The sequence below is a fragment of the Canis lupus genome, chromosome 1 (assembly GCF_048164855.1).
Source record: "Canis lupus baileyi chromosome 1, mCanLup2.hap1, whole genome shotgun sequence".
NCBI lineage: Eukaryota > Metazoa > Chordata > Mammalia > Carnivora > Canidae > Canis > Canis lupus.
This window is the reverse complement of record NC_132838.1, coordinates 79,577,466-79,595,773: the sequence shown is the minus strand read 5'-3', so window position 1 is coordinate 79,595,773 and position 18,308 is coordinate 79,577,466. Positions and strand designations below refer to the sequence as shown.

General features: G+C 42.3%; 1 long non-coding RNA gene across 5 annotated transcripts in view; it reads left to right on the top strand.

The window, feature by feature from the left end:
- The window catches only part of LOC140639040 (uncharacterized), a 187,616-nt gene that overhangs the window by 34,812 nt on the left and 134,496 nt on the right, over window positions 1-18,308 (top strand). For 4 of the 5 annotated variants that reach the window (XR_012035917.1, XR_012035921.1, XR_012035920.1 and 1 more), the window contains exon 5: window positions 1,707-3,339. This is a non-coding gene — a long non-coding RNA (uncharacterized lncRNA). Of the gene's footprint in view, window positions 1-1,608; window positions 3,340-18,308 lie in introns of all 5 variants that reach the window. The other variant, XR_012035918.1, reaches the window with a different exon arrangement.

Here is an 18,308-nt window from a genome sequence, read left to right as displayed (position 1 = left end):
TGCTGTTCCCGGGAGCACCAGGGGCCTTAGACACAGGTAGGCCCCCAGGGGTCTGAGGGCGGTTGCCGATACAGAGGGCTGCCATCATAGACACGATGATGTTCTCATCTGTGCTTGCATCAGGTGGGCCCCCGGTATGCTGACATAAAGCAGGAATTCCAGGTCTTCCAGTCGTGGGAGTGATGTTGTTCCCCGCCTTCACACCACTTACCTGCTGGGCAGGTGGGCCCCGGGTGCCTGGCGGGAAGGTAGAACTAGAAGTGCATCGAAGCACTGAGATCTCGGTGCTGCTTCTTGCAACTAAAAGTGAGGTCGTGTGGCCAGGCAAGGCCCTGGTGCTCTGTAAGAGGGAAACACGCACGAGCTTGGACACACAGACCTTTGTGGTGGTGGCGTTTCCACACGGAGAAGTGCTGTGGCTTGGGGGGGGTCCTTCCCCGGATTTTGTTCTTCCTGGTGATCCTTGGGGACACGTACTGGCAGTGGGCGCACCAGCGCCTCCAACAGGGGGAATGGTGGTGTTTCCCATCACAGTACCGCCTGTGATTTGGGCAGGTGGGCCCCTGGTGCCTGGATGGAAAGTGGCACGAGAAGCATGTCCCAATACTGGGACAGTACTAGCCCTTCCTATAGCAGCAGCTGGACTTCCATGCGATGGATTGGAGGCTATCTGACCAAGAGGACGAGCCGAAGGGGTGCTGGATGTCGCCTTCAGTCCAGCTCCAAAGTTGAATGCTCCTGACGCCTGTGAGCGAAAGGAACCTGGTGTGGACACATTAAGCCCATCCATGGGGATTGCAGGTCCCACAAAGGTCTGTGGGCCTGTAGTGGTAGCCATGACTGATAAACCACTGGGGACTGCAGGCCCCACAAAGGTCTGAGAGCCTGTGGTGGTAGCCATGAGTGGTGAGCCACTGAGGACTACAGGCCCCACAAACATCTGTGGGCCTGTGGTGGTAGCCAGGAGTAGTGATCCACTGGGGAGTGCAGGCCCCACAAAGGTCTGTGGGCCTGTTGTGGTAGCCGTGAGTGGGGAGCTACTCGGGACTGCAGGCCCCACAAATATCTGTGGGCCTGTAGTGGTAGCAGGGACTGCAGGCCCCACAAAGGTCTGTGGGCCTGTAAGAGTAGCTGTTATCGGTGAGCCATTGAGGACATCAGGGCCCACAAATGTCTGTGGGCCAGTAGTGGTAGCAGGCACTGCAGACCCCAGAAAGTTCTGTGGGCCCGTAGTGGTAGCCGTGAGTGGTGAGCCACTGGGGACTGCAAGCCCCAAAAAGGTCTGTGGGCCTGTAGGAGTATCTGTAACTGGTGAGCTATTGAGGACCATAGGCCCCACGACGGTCTGTGGGCCTGTAGTGGTACCTGTAACTGGTGAGCTACCGTTCCCAGTGCTAGGGATCCCAGTGGGACCTCCAAAGCCAGTCGTGGTAGAACGAGGAGTGTGGAGAATACCTGGCTGGTTACCATAGGCCGTCTGCTTGTTGACAGTGGTGCCAAAAGGAGAGCCTGCCAACCCCGATTGCATTGTGCTGCCCTGCTGCCCTGTTTCCCTGTAGCCCTGCAGCCCTGCGAGGCCTGTAGCATTGTTGCCCTGTTGCCCTACAGCCCTGCTGCCCTGCGAGGCCAGTAGCCCTGCCGCCCTGCAGCCCTGCAGTTCTGCTGCCCTGGGAGGTCTGCATCACTGCCGCTCTGTTGCCCTACAGCCCTGCTGCCCTCCTGCCCTGCTGCCCTGCCGACCTGCTGCCCCACAGTTGTGATGCCCTGGGAGGCTTGAAGCCCTGCCACCCTGCCGCCCGGCCTCCATGCCGCCCTGACGCCCTGCTGCCCTTCAGCCCTGACGCCCTGTGATACCTACAGCCCTGCTGCACTGGGAGGCCTGGAGCCCTGCTGCCCTGGGATACCAGCAGCCCTGCCGCCTTGTGAGGCCTGTAGCCCTGCCCCCCTAGGAAGCCTGCAGCCCTGCTGCCTTGCCATACCTGCAGCCCACCGCCTGCGAGGACTAGCTCTACCACCCTGGGAAGCCTGCAGCCCTTCTTCGCTGCTGCCCTGAAGCCCTGCCCCCCTGCCAGGCCTGTAGCCCTGCTGCCCTGGGAGGTATGCAGCCCTGCTGCCCTGCTGCCCTGCCACCCCGCCCCCCTACGAGGCCTGCAGCCTGGGCACCCTGGGAGGCCTGTAGCCCTGCTGCCGTCCCGCCCTGTAGCCCTGATGCCCTGTGAGGACTGCAGTCCTGATGCCCTGCCACCCTGCCAACCTGGGAGGCTTGCAGCATTGCCACCCTGTTGCCCTGAACCCCGGTTGTCCTGTGAGGCCTGCAGTCATGCTGCCCTGCTGCCCTGCTGCTTTGTTGTCCTGCAGTCCTGCAGCCCTGAGATTCCTGTAGCCCTGCCATCCTGGGAGACCTGCCCTACCACCCTGGGAGGACTGCAGCCCTCCTGCCCTGCTGCCTTGCAGCCCAGCTGCCCTGCCTCTGGGCCGCTCTGGGAGGCCTATCACCCTGCATCCCTGCTGCCCTGCAGCCATGCTGCCCTTCTGCCCTGCTGCCCTGCGAGTCCTGCAGCCCTGCCACCCTGGGAGGCCTAAAGCCCTGCCTCCCTGCTGAGGCCTGCAGCCCTGCTACCCTCCTGCCCTGCAGCCCTGCAGCCCTGCCATCCTGCGAGGCCACAGTATTGCCACCCTGGGAGGCCTGAAGCCCTGCCTCCCTGCTGCCCTGCAGCACTGCCGCCCTGCAATGACTGGAGCCCTGCCATCCTGGGGGCTTGCAGCCCTGCTGCCATGCTTCCCTGCAGCTGTGCTACCCTGTGAACCTGCAGCACTGCAGCCCTGGAAGGCCTGTGACCTGTCCTCCTGCTGCCCTGCAGCCCTGCCACCCATCCACCGTGGGAGGCCAACAGCCCTGCTGACTGGCTGCCCTGCTACACTGCTACCCTGATCCCCTGCAGCAATGTCGCCCTGGGAGGCCACAGCCCTGCCGCCCTGTCAGATCTGCCACCCTGCTGCCCTGCAACCATGGAAGGCCTACTGACCTGCAGCCCTGCCACCCTGTCAGACCTGCCTCACTGCTGACCTGCACCTCTATCACCCAGGGAGGCCTGCAGCCCTGCCGCCTGGCCAGCCTGCAGCACTGCCACCCTGCGAGGCCTGCAGTCTCGTCAAACTCAGAGGCCTGCAGCCCTGCCGCCCTGCTGCCCTACTGCCCTGCAAGGCTGCAGCCCTGCCGCACTGTGAGGCCTGCAGCCTGGCCACCAGTGTCACCCACCCGGCCTTTAAGGTTTCTGAGCAGACACTGGACCCCGACCTGACTGGATGCTGCCTCCTCTGGCCCCCTCTCACTGGCAGGTAAGTTCTTTTCTTTATGGGAATTTGGCAAAACCACACCTAGAATGGACAACGCTCGTTGGGTCATAGAGACGGTAGTGGCATAGTTTGGGTTCGAACCCAGCCTGACTCTCCCAGAGCTTTTCCTCAGGAGTGTGTGTTACCATTTTCTTAAAATTGATTTTTATTTTTCATAGTTCTTAGGGTACTTAGCACAGAGCTATACTTAATACGAGCTCAAGCACTGCCCAATATTAGGTCTTCTTTTGTTCAATTGATAAATGGATCAGAGACCACACTGAGCTCTGGTCTTACAAGACAGAGGTCATGGACCAGCAGTCGTCAGCATAGCATCATCCCACATTTGTAATTCAGCCTTGCAGCTCCGATTTGGTCTTTGGTCTCCCTTGCAGGATCCAAATGTGTAAGATTCTATGTAAAAATTTCATGTAAATCTCTAAAGATTATATTGTAGATAAATTGTAATCTACCTGAAAGGGATGCACCAGTGGATTATTGCATATGGATTCGAGGCTGGTTTCTCTGGCCTCTAGGACTATGTCTAGTAAGGCATCTCATTCATGTCTAGAGAGCAAATACATCATTTATTGGAAGTTAATGGTGGAGCAATGTAATGAATGGATTAAAGTAAGATCCTTATCCGTCATTATGAGTAGGCCAGCCAGGTTCGCCCTTCACCTCACATTGTTGGCACCCACATGCAATTCGAGAAATTCTTACGCCCAAGAGAGGACACATACTCTTGGGCCTCTGGCAAGGGAAACATGTTTTATTGCCTAGGAGGTGGAAGCTTCAGCATGACGAGGAAGAGTTTGAAAATCCTGGCCAAACACGGGGCTTTACCTAGTTTGAATCTTGTTTCTTTGGCTTACATCATTGAAGTGTTTTCTCTCTCACGGGGCTGATGTTGCGTTTTAGGAATATGACATGCAGAAGTTTCAGAACCAAGAATCCTACCGACCAGTAAAAAACATATATGTACATTTTTAAATGTCATATATTTATCTTTTATACTTAGAATAGCATTGGACATAATTCATATGTACAAAGTTAGTTTTAGCGTTCTGTTGAAGAGATTCCTTTTAGGCATGTTAGAGCGAATTCAGACTTCCATCCCCAACACATTTTGAGGTTGGTAGGACACAGAAGGTTTCAACCAGACTCACGTTCTGTTGGAAAAAAGGAGAATCGTTAGAAGCCCTTTCTAACCTCTCTAGGAGAGAAATGATTTACAGCTATGACATTTAACCATAATTCTTTGATATCATTTGGGAAGAGTTCAATAAAGAACAGTTTCTTGATTTTGTTTGTTTGAACAAAAATAGCAAGCTTGTACAAATTTTGGGCAAAGATTTCTTATAGGAACTCTGAAAAAGGTGGTCATGTCAGACGAATGTGAAAACAATAAATTACAGTCATATTAGTTCCATCTCTCTCTCTCTCTTTTTTTTTTTTCTCAAGGAGGGAAATTTAAACATATAAGAGTTAGTATTTCAGGACAATAAAGGAAATTTGGACAAGGATATCCCAGAAAAACCTACCTCTTCATTTTTCTTGCCAAATGAGACGGGAGGGACAGGGTGCTTTTTTGAAATAAAGACCATGCTTTTATTTGTCCTTGAAAGTCAAAATAATAGTAGGTGACAAGTGGTTACTCTGAGATAATTTGGCTTGGCGGGAGCAAACATGTTGAGACAGAATTCGTCAAGGCAAAATATTGTTTTAAAAATGATTAATTTCATCATTAATTAAAATATTTTAATAATAACAGCAATTTATCGTTGCCAGGAAGATTACCTCTCGTCTGACAGTTTATACAGCGCAATCTCTGATTACAGCAAATGAAGCCATAGGCGGGCAGCCTTGATGGGATCTGTGGTAGTGGCAGTGAGCCATAGCTAACCACCTGTGTTTGACCACTCATCCCCTGTTCCCTTGTCTTCCTCACCAACAACCCATTGTGATTCATACAGAGTTAATATGGAGGGCAGACTGAATGATCCATGGAGCTCGTTAAATGAACTTTTATTCCCTAAAATACCTTTTGTCCCCTTGTTTACAGCCCACCTCTTCTCTCTTCTCTTTATTATAACCAAGGCTCAGCAGAAGCAAACTGGCTTTGTGCAGCTCCTTCTTAGGTGGTCTTTTCTTAATCATTTTATCACTCCTACATTTCACTTTTTGCCATCGAGAAATGTATCAAAACCTTTCTGTAGTGGATGACTTCCCCAGTCTCTTGGCATTGATTGCTTTCATTTTGGAAATTCTATGCTTTGTTAAATATGGTGTCAAAAGGAACAGAAAGTAAATATGTTTTTCTGGTCTGCCATCTTGAACTGAAAATACCTGTTGAATTTAGCACTCAGTATTCCCATGGGGGTGGAGGGAACAACCTCAGAATTCACAGATGTAACATTCAAGACTTCACCTTTTCTTGAGAAATCACTAAGGATTTAGCATTTGGTAATTTCTCCCCCCCCCCTTTTTTTAAAGGTTTTATTCATTATGAGAGACATAGAAAGAGAGGCAGAGACACAGGCAGAGGGAGGAGAAGCAGGCTCCATGCAAGGAGCCCAATGTGGGACTTGATCCTGGGAATCTGGGATCACGCCCTGAGCCAAAGCCAAACGCTCAACTGCTGAGCCACCCAGTCGTCCCAGGATGTAGTAATTTCTAATGGGAAAATAATACCTATTTTCATGATAACATGAGATGATGAACATGAAAATCCTTTGTAAAGCTTAAAGCTCTATAAAACTGTTTTTTATTATTTTTTGCTATTTCATTGTGCCTGAACCTTGTTTCTGACATTGCTTATGTGAGAAAATGCCTTCTGGTTTTACCGTTTCAAAAAATAGACCGTAGTTTTCAGTAGCTCAATGAAAATGACATTGTTCTTCAAGGTTAGGGGTAAAGACACAAATGTTCCTTGACACGTATCACTTTATAATATTTTCAGCAACTAAGTTACTCATGTATTCCTCCTTCCAGGTTTGTTGAGGACCTACCACCAGCCAGAGGCTTTATGTTAGGTGTTGGAAATATTTTCCAGGTTTTAAGTATTTTAGGCTCTTTGGGCCATGTGCAGTTTCTGTAGCTTCTTCTCCTTCTCCAACAACTTCTCAAAATTTAAGAACCATTATTATCTCGTAGATCCTACAAGAACAGGCTGAGAACCCAGTTTGACCAGGGGACCGTTATTTGCTAACCCCTGCCCTACACCTTCACTGAGTAGAAGGCACATCTTATTTTTTTATTATTATTTATTTATTCATGAGAGACACAGAGAGAGAGGCAGAGACATAGGCAGAGGGAGCAGCAGGCTCCCAGCAGGTAGCCTGATGTGAGACTTGATCCCAGGACCCCGGGATCACAACCTGAGCCAAAGGCAGATGCTCAACATCTGAGCCACCCAGGTGTCCCAGAAGGTCATCTTTAGAAATTCACTTCTTTAAACCAGTCATCGGTTTTCCTGATCTTGTCTTTATTCCCCTTCAGTCTCTGATAACATGGCATCCCAAGAGCTTCTGTTAAAACATAGTTCAAACCGTATCACTTAAATGTCTTTAGTTGCTCACTCAAGGCAAAAACCAAAGTCCTCAAAATGCCCCTACAGCCCTAGCAATCTAGGCCTCCCAACTTCCTTTCTGAGTTCATTTCCTTCTTCTCTACACTTTGCTCACTGTGGCTTCCGCACACTGAGATTCCTTCTGTTCCTTGACTATTCCAGGTATGTTCTTGCCTCTCTGCGGGTAACATTCAGTCCGCAGATATGTACGTTGATGTCCCCACATTCACCTTTTGTTCTTTCTTAAATTTCATCTTCCCCAGGAGTAACTAGGTGTCTCAGTTAGGAATCTGACTCTTGGTTTCAGCTCAGATCATGATCTCAGGGTTGTGAGTTCCAGCTCCTTGTCAGGCTCTGTACTCAGTGGTCTAGTTGTTCCTCTCCCTCCCCCTAGTCTTGTGCGCCCCTCTCTCTCAAATAAATAAATGAAATTGTTAAAAACAAAACAAAAAGCATTAATAGAATTTCATCTTCCCCATAAAGCCTTTGTTGATCACTTAATTTCATATTGTAACCACCTCCTATCAACTAACAATGTTCATCTCCCTTCCTTGCTTTCTAGTTCCCTTTAGCACTTACCTGACAGGCTAGTTATTTTATATAGATTTATTTAATTTTTATTTATATGTTTATACTAAGTTTATATATTTGTTTATTTATTTTTGCCCCACCCACTAGAGAGAGGGGATATTCATCCGTGTTGTTCAGTACTGTATTCCCTGAACATATCTATAAAACATACTGAAGAACAGTACCTGAAATCTTGTAAAGGATCAGTAAATTTTCTGAACTGAATGGATAATTGTGTGCATAAATTAATGACCAAAGCTCTAGGGTTTCTGAATTGAGGATTGATGGTCAGAGAAAGGCAAATGGTTTGGACAAGTTCTCTGATAACTAACCTAATACTGCATGAAGCAGTATTTGTAGTTCTCTGATAACTAACCTAATACATAGGTTTTTGTTAACTTAAGTCGTTAAGAAATGGGAAAGCTGGTGACTAGTTTGGGGACACACATCAAGATTTTTATAGTGCATTCTGTAGAGTTATTTTTAAGCCTGTACAAATATCAATGGAAATATATGCATTCACATTTACCTGTATTACTTTATTTAATACTTTACAGGATCCCTCCAAATAGGGATGGATACCAAGTATTAATATCCTTCCTTTATGATGAGGCTACTTTGCTCAAGGTTATGTAATAATTTAGTTGTAAATGTCAAACTACCCTCAGAGTTTTTCAGTAGATCCTCCATAGAAACCTGTGACATTAATAAGACCCACAAAAATTCGTTCAGCATCCAGTGATGCCCACACTACAGACTTATTTATGGGCCATCCATTTAAACAAAGTGAGCTAGTTTATACAAGCAAAAGTATATCAAGCTTTGTCCTCCATTAATATTAGTAAGGCAAAAAGGGGCTCTAACACTTCCAGGATGGTTTGAGACCATCATATCTGCATTATAAACATGGAGGTGTTTAGCCAGGATGTCTTTCTCTGCCACTCATAAGAATTCCTATAATATATAGTGATATGTATTGAACAGATAAGGGGCTTTTGGGTAATTAGAAGTCCTTCAGTATGATTTTTCCAGAAGCCTTGCCTATAAAGTGAAAATAGTTGGTTTGGACACATTCAGCTATGAAGAATTTGTTTAGACCTTAATTTTCATGGTAAATGAAATGAGCCTATTTTATCTCTGCCACCTCATATATGCCTTCCTCAAACTTCTGTTTTGTGTTTGAAAGGACTTAGAAATTAAAAGCGAAGATAAAAAATAAATGACAACCTAAATGATACCCGGGATATTTTGTTGGCTTACATGAGCATACAGAATTAAATATGACCTAGTTCAAATGTTTATTTCAGTTTAATGTTGTTTAGTGGGGTGGAACCGCCAAGGTGCCGGGAAACAGGAATTCACCTATCTTGTTTGGAACTGCAGCCCATACATACTTTGGTTACCAGTTCTGCACTTTCTATAGAATCGTTTTCAGGTACCACTATTTTCTATGTATATATATACATATATAACCCCTTTAGTTTAAGTATTTTCCAGATACTTTTTTAATATACAGTGCTCTGATTCCAATCTTGCAGAGTCCTGCACCAGTTACGTAGAATGGAGGACTTTTCTTTCTCTGTATTATATAGAACTCAATAAAAGAATAATGGAATGGGATTTCCAATGTCTTGTTCCTTTGGGAAACCCATAATTATTTTGGGCCCCTTTCCTTTTCTTTGTTTTGAGAGAGTTGTACGAGATGATTCAAAATAGCATGTGCTCCCTTTGAATAATAGTTTAGATGTAACTGGTATTCTAAACAAATAAAGATAACTACACATAAAACATGTTTTTAGAGCTCCTTACATTTTACAGATGATAAGATGACAGAGCATAGTGGAAGTAGATGATTTAACCTGAAACTCCAAAGGAGGTGGAGCTAAACCACCTGTCTCCTTTGTTTCTGAAGCTCCTATATCCAGAGCATAGTCTTCTGAATATCAAGCCATGAAGCTTGATATTACAAGTATGTTTAAGGGAGGCTATTCTTATAGGATTTTCAATTAATGGCGGAAGTTTCAAAATTCTTACAAGATCATCTGATCTTGTGAGATTTACAGTTCCGTTTTCATGTCAAGCAAGTTGTATCAGTCCCAGGTAAGCAATCATCTGGATTTCTGGTTGCTTCTTTGAACTAAAATTCAGAACCTCTTGAGGTTTTCTTTTTTTTTTTCATTGTTTTTTTTTAAATTTTTTTAAATTTTTATTTATTTATGATAGTCACAGAGAGAGAGAGAGAGAGAGGCAGAGACACAGGCAGAGGGAGAAGCAGGCTCCATGCACCGGGAACCCGATGTGGGATTCGATCCCGGGTCTCCGGGATCGCGCCCTGGGCCAAAGGCAGGCGCCAAACCGCTGCGCCACCCAGGGATCCCTTGAGGTTTTCTTCTTGCTCCCTGAAGTTTATGCCAGTTAAGGCTTTTGTAGGAGTACATCCAGGCTACTGTAGCTCACATAAGAAAGACATTCAGTGAGTCAGTGTTAAGCCCTCCTTCTCAGGCTGATAGTGAGCTCCTGATAAAATATAATCATTATTAGATACATTTCCTCAAAATAGAAAAGTAGTTATCTCAGATTTTTAATACCAAATAAGTATTTTTACATTGTCCTATAATACATGTATTGATTGTACCTATCAGGTATGATATACATACATACATTGAAATGTTATTCAGCCTTAAAAAGAAATGACATTCTTTTTTTTTTTTTTTTTTTTTTGGCTTGGTGTTTGTCTTTTTATTTTTTTATTTTTTTATTTTTTATTGGTGTTCAATGTACTAACACACAGAATAACCCCCAGTGCCCGTCACCCATTCACTCCCACCCCCCGCCCTCCTCCCCTTCTACCACCCCTAGTTCGTTTCCCAGGGTTAGCAGTCTTTACGTTCTGTCTCCCTTTCTGATATTTCCCACACATTTCTTCTCCCTTCCCTTATATTCCCTTTCACTATTATTTATATTCCCCAAATGAATCAGAACATATAATGTTTGTCCTTCTCCAATTGACTTACTTCACTCAGCATAATACCCTCCAGTTCCATCCACGTTGAAGCAAATGGTGGGTATTTGTCATTTCTAATAGCTGAGTAATATTCCATTGTATACATAGACCACATCTTCTTTATCCACTCATCTTTCGATGGACACCGAGGCTCCTTCCACAGTTTGGCTATCGTGGACATTGCTGCTAGAAACATCGGGGTGCAGGTGTCCCGGTGTTTCATTGCATCTGTATCTTTGGGGTAAATCCCCAACAGTGCAATTGCTGGGTCGTAGGGCAGGTCTATTTTTAACTGTTTGAGGAACCTCCACACAGTTTTCCAGAGTAGCTGCACCAGTTCACATTCCCACCAACAGTGTAAGAGGGTTCCCTTTTCTCCACATCCTCTCCAACATTTGTTGTTTCCTGCCTTGTTAATTTGCCCCATTCTCACTGGTGTGAGGTAGTATCTCATTGTGGTTTTGATTTCTATTTCCCTGATGGCAAGTGATGCAGAGCATTTTCTCATGTGCATGTTGGCCATGTTTATGTCTTCCTCTGTGAGATTTCTCTTCATGTCTTTTGCCCATTTCATGATTGGATTGTTTGTTTCTTTGGTGTTGAGTTTAGTAAGTTCTTTATAGATCTTGGAAACTAGTCCTTTACCTGATACGTCATTTGCAAATACCTTCTCCCATTCTGTAGGTTGTCTTTTAGTTTTGTTGACTGTATCCTTTGCTGTGCAAAAGCTTCTTATCTTGATGAAGTCCCAATAGTTCATTTTTGCTTTTGTTTCTTTTGCCTTCGTGGATGTATCTTGCAAGAAGTTACTGTGGCCGAGTTCAAAAAGGGTGTTGCCTGTGTTCTTCTCTAGGATTTTGATGGAATCTTGTCTCACATTTAGATCTTTCATCCATTTTGAGTTTATCTTTGTGTCTGGTGCAAGAGAGTGGTCTAGTTTCATTCTTCTGCATGTGGATGTCCAATTTTCCCAGCACCATTTATTGAAGAGACTGTCTTTCTTCCAATGGATAGTCTTTCCTCCTTTATCGAATATTAGTTGACCATAAAGTTCAGGGTCCACTTCTGGGTTCTCTATTCTGTTCCATTGATCCATGTGTCTGTTTTTGTGCCAGTACCACACTGTCTTGATGACCACAGCTTTGTAGTACAACCTGAAATCTGGCATTGTGATGCCCCCAGCTATGGTTTTCTTTTTTAAAATTCCCCTGGCTATTCGGGGTCTTTTCTGATTCCACACAAATCTTAAAATAATTTGTTCTAAGTCTCTGAAGAAAGTCCATGGTATTTTGATAGGGATTGCATTAAACATGTAAATTGCCCTGGGTAACATTGACATTTTCACAATATTAATTCTGCCAATCCATGAGCATGGAATATTTTTCCATCTCTTTGTGTCTTCCTCAATTTCTTTCAGAAGTGTTCTATAGTTTTTAGGGTATGGATCCTTTACCTCTTTGGTTAGGTTTATTCCTAGGTATCTTATGCTTTTGGGTGCAATTGTAAATGGGATTGACTCCTTAATTTCTCTTTCTTCAGTCTCATTGTTAGTGTATAGAAATGCCACTGATTTCTGGGCATTGATTTTGTATCCTGCCACGCTACCGAATTGCTGTATGAGTTCTAGCAATCTTGGGGTGGAGACTTTTGGGTTTTCTATGTAGAGTATCATGTCATCGGCAAAGAGGGAGAGTTTGACTTCTTCTTTGCCAATTTGAATGCCTAAGAAATGACATTCTGATACATGCTACAGTATGGACAAACCTTAAAAACACTATGATAAGTGAAGTAAATCAGTCAGAAAAGGGAAAATATTATATGATTCCACCTAGCTGAGGTATTTAGGGTAGACAGATTCATAGAAATTCATAGAGTAGTAGTATCTAGGCATTGGGCATATACATTTTTGCAAATATATATCTAAATATCCAGCAGTGCCCTGATGCCCTTAAAAAAATTGGATAGGAAAGGCCTGGGAATTATGAAACAGAAATTAAAGCTACTTACTTAAGAAAATGTAAGTTTTTTTCCTCAGGGGAAAAAAATTCTTTTGTTGCCAATGCCATACTTTATTTGTTTTCTTAAAAACATGCCATATTTCAAAGTTAAATTTTTTTAAAGATTTATTTATTTATTCATGAGAGACAGAGAGAGAGAGAGAGAGAGAGAGAGAGAGACAGGCAGAGGGAGAAGCAGGCTCCATGCAGAGAGCCCGACGTGGGACTGGATCCAGGGTCCCAGGATCACACCCTGAGCTGCAGGTGGGGCTAAACCACTGCGCCACTGGGGCTGCCCAAGTTAAGTTTTTCTATAGATTAGAAACCTTGTGACATTTCAATAAAACATGGGCCCCTGGATCTTAACATGGAAATTATTTATGATAGTATGTTTACAAGGGCAGATGTTTTTCAAATCATTTTTTTAAATTCATCTCTTCTTTGTTTTTTCAAATGTATTAAATCTCTAACACCTGACTTCAGTTGACTCAGAGTCTCTATAAAAGTGGAAATACTGCCTAACAGCTTCTTTACTGCATGTTAATTAAACAGAGTAATGAGCAGGGGTAGCAAAAAGAGAGAATGGAGAAATCAAGCTACTTCACAGAGTTATACTTGAAAAACATAATTCTGAATTCAGGCAAGGAGCATGACATCCTGGGAAGCAACCTCTACTGGAGGGCAGGCTTGGCTTGCAGCCTGGGCATCTGTGTAGCAGTTTCTTTGTTTCTCCATGTATTCTTGGAGAGATGAACTAGGGAGCTCTGGTAGTCTTTCACCTCTATAAACCATAAAGGTAGGCAAACTATTTGAAACTCTATAAAACTGAGACCTTCAGTGTCTCTTCCACCATTTTGGAATGAGTTGCCTGAGCCATGATGTTAGAGAGGCATGTTACAACGGGCAACTCGGCATATGGTATCATTTGTAATATTCAGAACAGATATTTGCTTTTGAGCTTAGGTCCTTGGGAAACAAAGTGGTTCAACTGTTTGTAATCTCACTAAGAAGAAAGAATGAGTGAAGCGGGTAGGTTTGTTTGTTTGTTTTACTAAAATAGAAATTAGACTTAGATCTAAAAATTTAAAAAACTCTCTCTGGGATCCCTGGGTGGCTCAGTGGTTTAGCACCTGCCTTTGGCCCAGGGTGTGATCCTGGAGTCCTGGGATCAAGTCCCATGTCAGGCTCCCTGTATGGAGCCTGCTTCTCCCTCTGTGTCTCTGCCCGCCCCCCTCTCTCTCTGTCATGAATAAATAAATAAAATCTTTAAAAAAATTTTTTTTAAAGCTCTCCCCATTTTTAGGTATGTATTTTGCTAAAAGATGATTAGAGGACTTCACACTTAAGTTTAAAGTGAAAAAGGCAAGCTTAGTGGATTGCATCATTAGCTGATTAAAGAAAATGTTAACTAAAACATCACCATCAAGCATATGGACTGATCTAATTAGCTGATTACTAATTCAGATTTAGTGCTGAGTACCTTTACTTTGAACATCAATTTCAGCTTAATAGGAAGCTCTTCCTGCTTCTCTGTCATCGTAGAAAACAAGGCTTGGCAATTGGGCAATTAAAGAAATGAACGAATGAATATTAGATTAAAGCCTTTCCTGATATCCATTTCGGAGTGCTAAAAAATTTTGTTCACAGTAAATTCATTACAGAATAGGAAGCCACTTCTCCTTTCAAAACAAAACGGCAACTTTCAGCCATATCAAAATCTCCTACTCCAAATCCATATTGTCTTTCTTTCTGTATCTTTTTAGCAACAGTAAGTGCCTGACCCTGTGCTCTATTCTGTGGATCAGGGACAAATAAGATCCAGCATTTGTCTTTAGGTATCACAGTGTACTACTGGATAAGAAAGTCACATCAACAGTCTCCTGTGATTAATGATGGAAAGAGAGAGTGGGCACCAGAGAGTAACAGAGGAAATATGTATAACCTAGTCTGGGTTGGGTGGTACAGAATTAGTGAAGATAGTGAAGACAGGTCTGTACTAGAACAAGGGGAAATGGAAGAACTTCTTTCTGCCTTTCTTATTCCCTTTCTCTGTTTTTTTTAAAGGCTGATGTCATTACTTAGCTCCATTTCCAATCTCTCTCCCATTTCATCAAGGTTGCTTTCTCTCCTAAACCCTCCCATCCCTTTTCCTCTAAAGGCCAATAATCTTATCCTTGCAGTGACAATGGCCTGGGGGTCTACTGACTAATAATCTCATTAATTCTTATGATATCTTCTCATAAAAAATAATATATAAATGGCAATTATTACTCCAATTTTACATATGTAAAACTTGAGCCATGAAGAATGAAACAGATTTGCCCAGGGTTACACAGAAAATGGAGGAGCCAAGATGGGAATGAATGAAACACTTCATATCATACACAGTCACCTTGGGCTTCATTAATAGGCTTATTACTGTCACAGTAAATGTCAAATTTCATCTAGAAATGTTATAATGATATACATGTTCTAGAATAATGCAGTATAAATTTAAAAATCAGCATTCTAAAGATTTGTACAAATAATATTTTATGTATTTAGTTTTTGTTACACCCAATATTATTCAGGAAAGTTATAATATTGTGAGACAAAAAATGCAATTCTTTTTTTTTTCAAAAATGCAATTCTTGTGTTGAATCTGAGAGAGAGAGAGCACGTGCACACATGCACATGTAATGTTTAGTCTGATTATAATGGAAGGTTGAATGCTCGACTGGTCTATAGAGATTGGTAGTAATTAGCATGACAGACAAAAGGAGCAAATGTAGTCCATTTATGCCTCGAGCTGAACTAATTTTAGTGTTAAGCATGAGTCTAATATCCATAAATAGGGAATAGTTATCAGCAAATATTGAAGTCAGAATAATATTTGTAGTTTTTCAGCAAGAGTAAGAATTATCTAGCTTGAGTAGGTTTTGCTGTTAAAGATAATATTATAAATACACTGACCCGATAAAATCCTGCTAGGAAAGTTAGTGTCTAACAATCTATAGATAAAGTTTGAGTTTATCATTTCTAAGAAGTGTTCAATGGTTTTTCTGATAAAACATATTGAATCAGGAAACAATATCATAAGAATTAAAAACAGTATCTTTATATAATATACATACATGTTTATAAACTGTATCTCTTTCTTTCTAAGCAGTAAATCAATTTGTTTCTGGTTTTAAATAAATAGTACCTCAGTCCAAATAAAACTGAACATATTCAAGTTTCCATGGCATCACTTGAACTGGAGATTTGGGAATTTGATACCCGTGACCTTTTGTGATTTCACCATCATTATCATGTTATTATATTGTAAGAGAAACTTTGTCATATCACTTCTAGATTAGCAGAGAAATGTGGAAACTCCAGCAAAATTGACTCTATCCTAACATATCTCAGTCCTATGCCTTTTCCACAACTTCATTGTTGGAGCCTGACACATGTGAGGGGTAATTGAAAGGACATGTAGCTGAAAGAGACTCACATCTGTGTTGTCATTTGGATTGAGTGCTTATTATATACATGGAACTTGAATTTAACCTCTCAAGAATTAGTCATTGTGATTGTAGAGAAAATACAGACCTAACCATGTCATGAGATTATTTTAAGTATCTTATTGGTGGCTTTTAAAGAAGGTCAGTAATTTTTTTTTAAGATTTTATTTATTTATTCGTGAGAGAACACCGAGAGAGGGGGCAGAGACACAGGCAGAGGGAGAAGCAGGCTCCATGCAGTGAGACTCGATCCAGGGACTCCAGGATCACTCCCTGGGCCGAAGGCAGGCGCCAAACCACTGAGCCACCCCGAGGATCCCCCCCCCCTTTAAAGATTTTGTTTATTTATTTGACAGAGAGCAAGTGAGAGCACAAGCAGGGGGAGCGGGAGAGGGAGAAGCAGGCTCTCCACTGAGCAGGGAGCCAGCCTTGGGGCTGCATCCCAGGACCCCGGGATCATGAAAATGCAAAAATACAGTATTAAAGGGTCACCTGGGTGGCTCAGTCAGTTAAATGTCTGCCTTTGGCTCAGGTCTTGATCTCAGGGTCCTGGGACTGAGTCCCACATTAGGCTCCCTGCTCAGCAGAGAGTCTGTTTCTCCCTCTCCCTCTGCCTGCCAATCCCCCTGCTTGTGCTCCCTCTCTCCACCCCCCCCCCATCAAATAAGTAAATACAATCTTTAAAAAAAATACAGTGTTAAAAAATAATGTTAATAATGAACATGTGCTAATAAAATCTAATTCAAACTAAAAAACTATTTCAACAATATTGCAGGATACAGGATCACACACAAAATCAACTGCACTGCAAAGTACTAGCAATGAACAGTGCAAAAATGAAATCAAGAAAAAATTCCATTTTTAATAGCATAAAAAGGATAGAATATTTAAGAAGAAATTTAATTAAAAAGTGCAAGATTTTTACATTAAAAACTACAAAACATTATTGAAAGAAATCAAGCAGTACTTTAAAAAATTAAAAGTATTCTATGTTCATAGATTAGAAGGCTTAATATTAAGATGGCAATATTCCCCAGTTGATCTTCAGATTCAAAGTATTCTGTATCAAAATCCAAGCTAGCTTTCTCTCTTCAAAAAAAAAAAAACTGACACACTGATCCTCAAATTCATATGAAAATGCAAGGAATTCAGAATAGCCAGGAGTCTTTAAAAAGAAAAAAAAAAAACATTAAAGGACTTGCACTTCCCAATTTCAATACTTATTACAAAGCTACAGTGTTCACAACAATGTGGTACTAACATAAGGGAAGAAATATAGATTAATAGATTTAAGACTTCAAAAATAAACTCCTACATTTATGGTTAGTTAATTTTTGCCAAGGGTATCAAGGCAAATTTTCAATAGAGAAAGAAAAGTCTTTTCCATGAATGGAGCTAGACAGATTGATATCCAGATATAAAAGAATAAAGTTGAACCTCAAACTATATACAAAAATTAAATCAAAATGAATCAAAGACCTAAACGTAAGAGCCAAAATTACAAAAATCTGGGTGGCTCAGTTGGGTTAGCCTGAGACGCCTGATTTTGGCTGAGGTCATGGTCTCAGGGTCTGGCTCCACACAGAGCTGGAGCTTACTTAAGATTCTCTCTCTCCCTGTCCCTCTGACTCTCCCACACAGATGTGTACCCACATGCACTTTCTCTCTCAAAAAAACAAAAAAATTAAAAATTAAAAAACCCTTAAACATAAAAAAAAAACCCAAATAACCCAATTTACCAATTTCAAAATGGCCATAAGACAGGCCTCAGAAGGAACAGTTGGTTAAACACTGACTCTTGGTTTAGGCTCAATTTGTGACCTTGGGGTCATAGATTGAGTGTGAGCCCCACATCATGCTCCACACTCAGCATAGGGTCTTAAGACTTTCACTCCCTCCCTTCCTGCACACTTTGCTTGCTCTTGCTCTCTAAGATAAATAAATCTTTAAAAGAAAAAAAATGGTCAAGATTTCAATCAATATTTCTACAAAGTAAATATACAAATGATCAATAAGTACATGAGAAAGTGCTCAATGTAATTATGCTAATGCAATTAAAACCACTTAATTGTGATACCACTTCACACTCATTATGTGACTAAAAATTTTTTTTAAATTAAAAGGACTATCAGAAGTATTAATGAGGATAGGGATACATTGGAACCATCATAATCTTTGGAAAACAATCGGGCAGTTCTTTAACAGTTAAACACAGAGTTACTATATTATCCAGTGGTTTCAGTCTATGTATATGCCCCACAAAATTAAATAAACAGAGAAACAATTATGATATACCTTCACAATGGAATATTATTGAGTCATAAAAAGAATAAAGTACAGATATA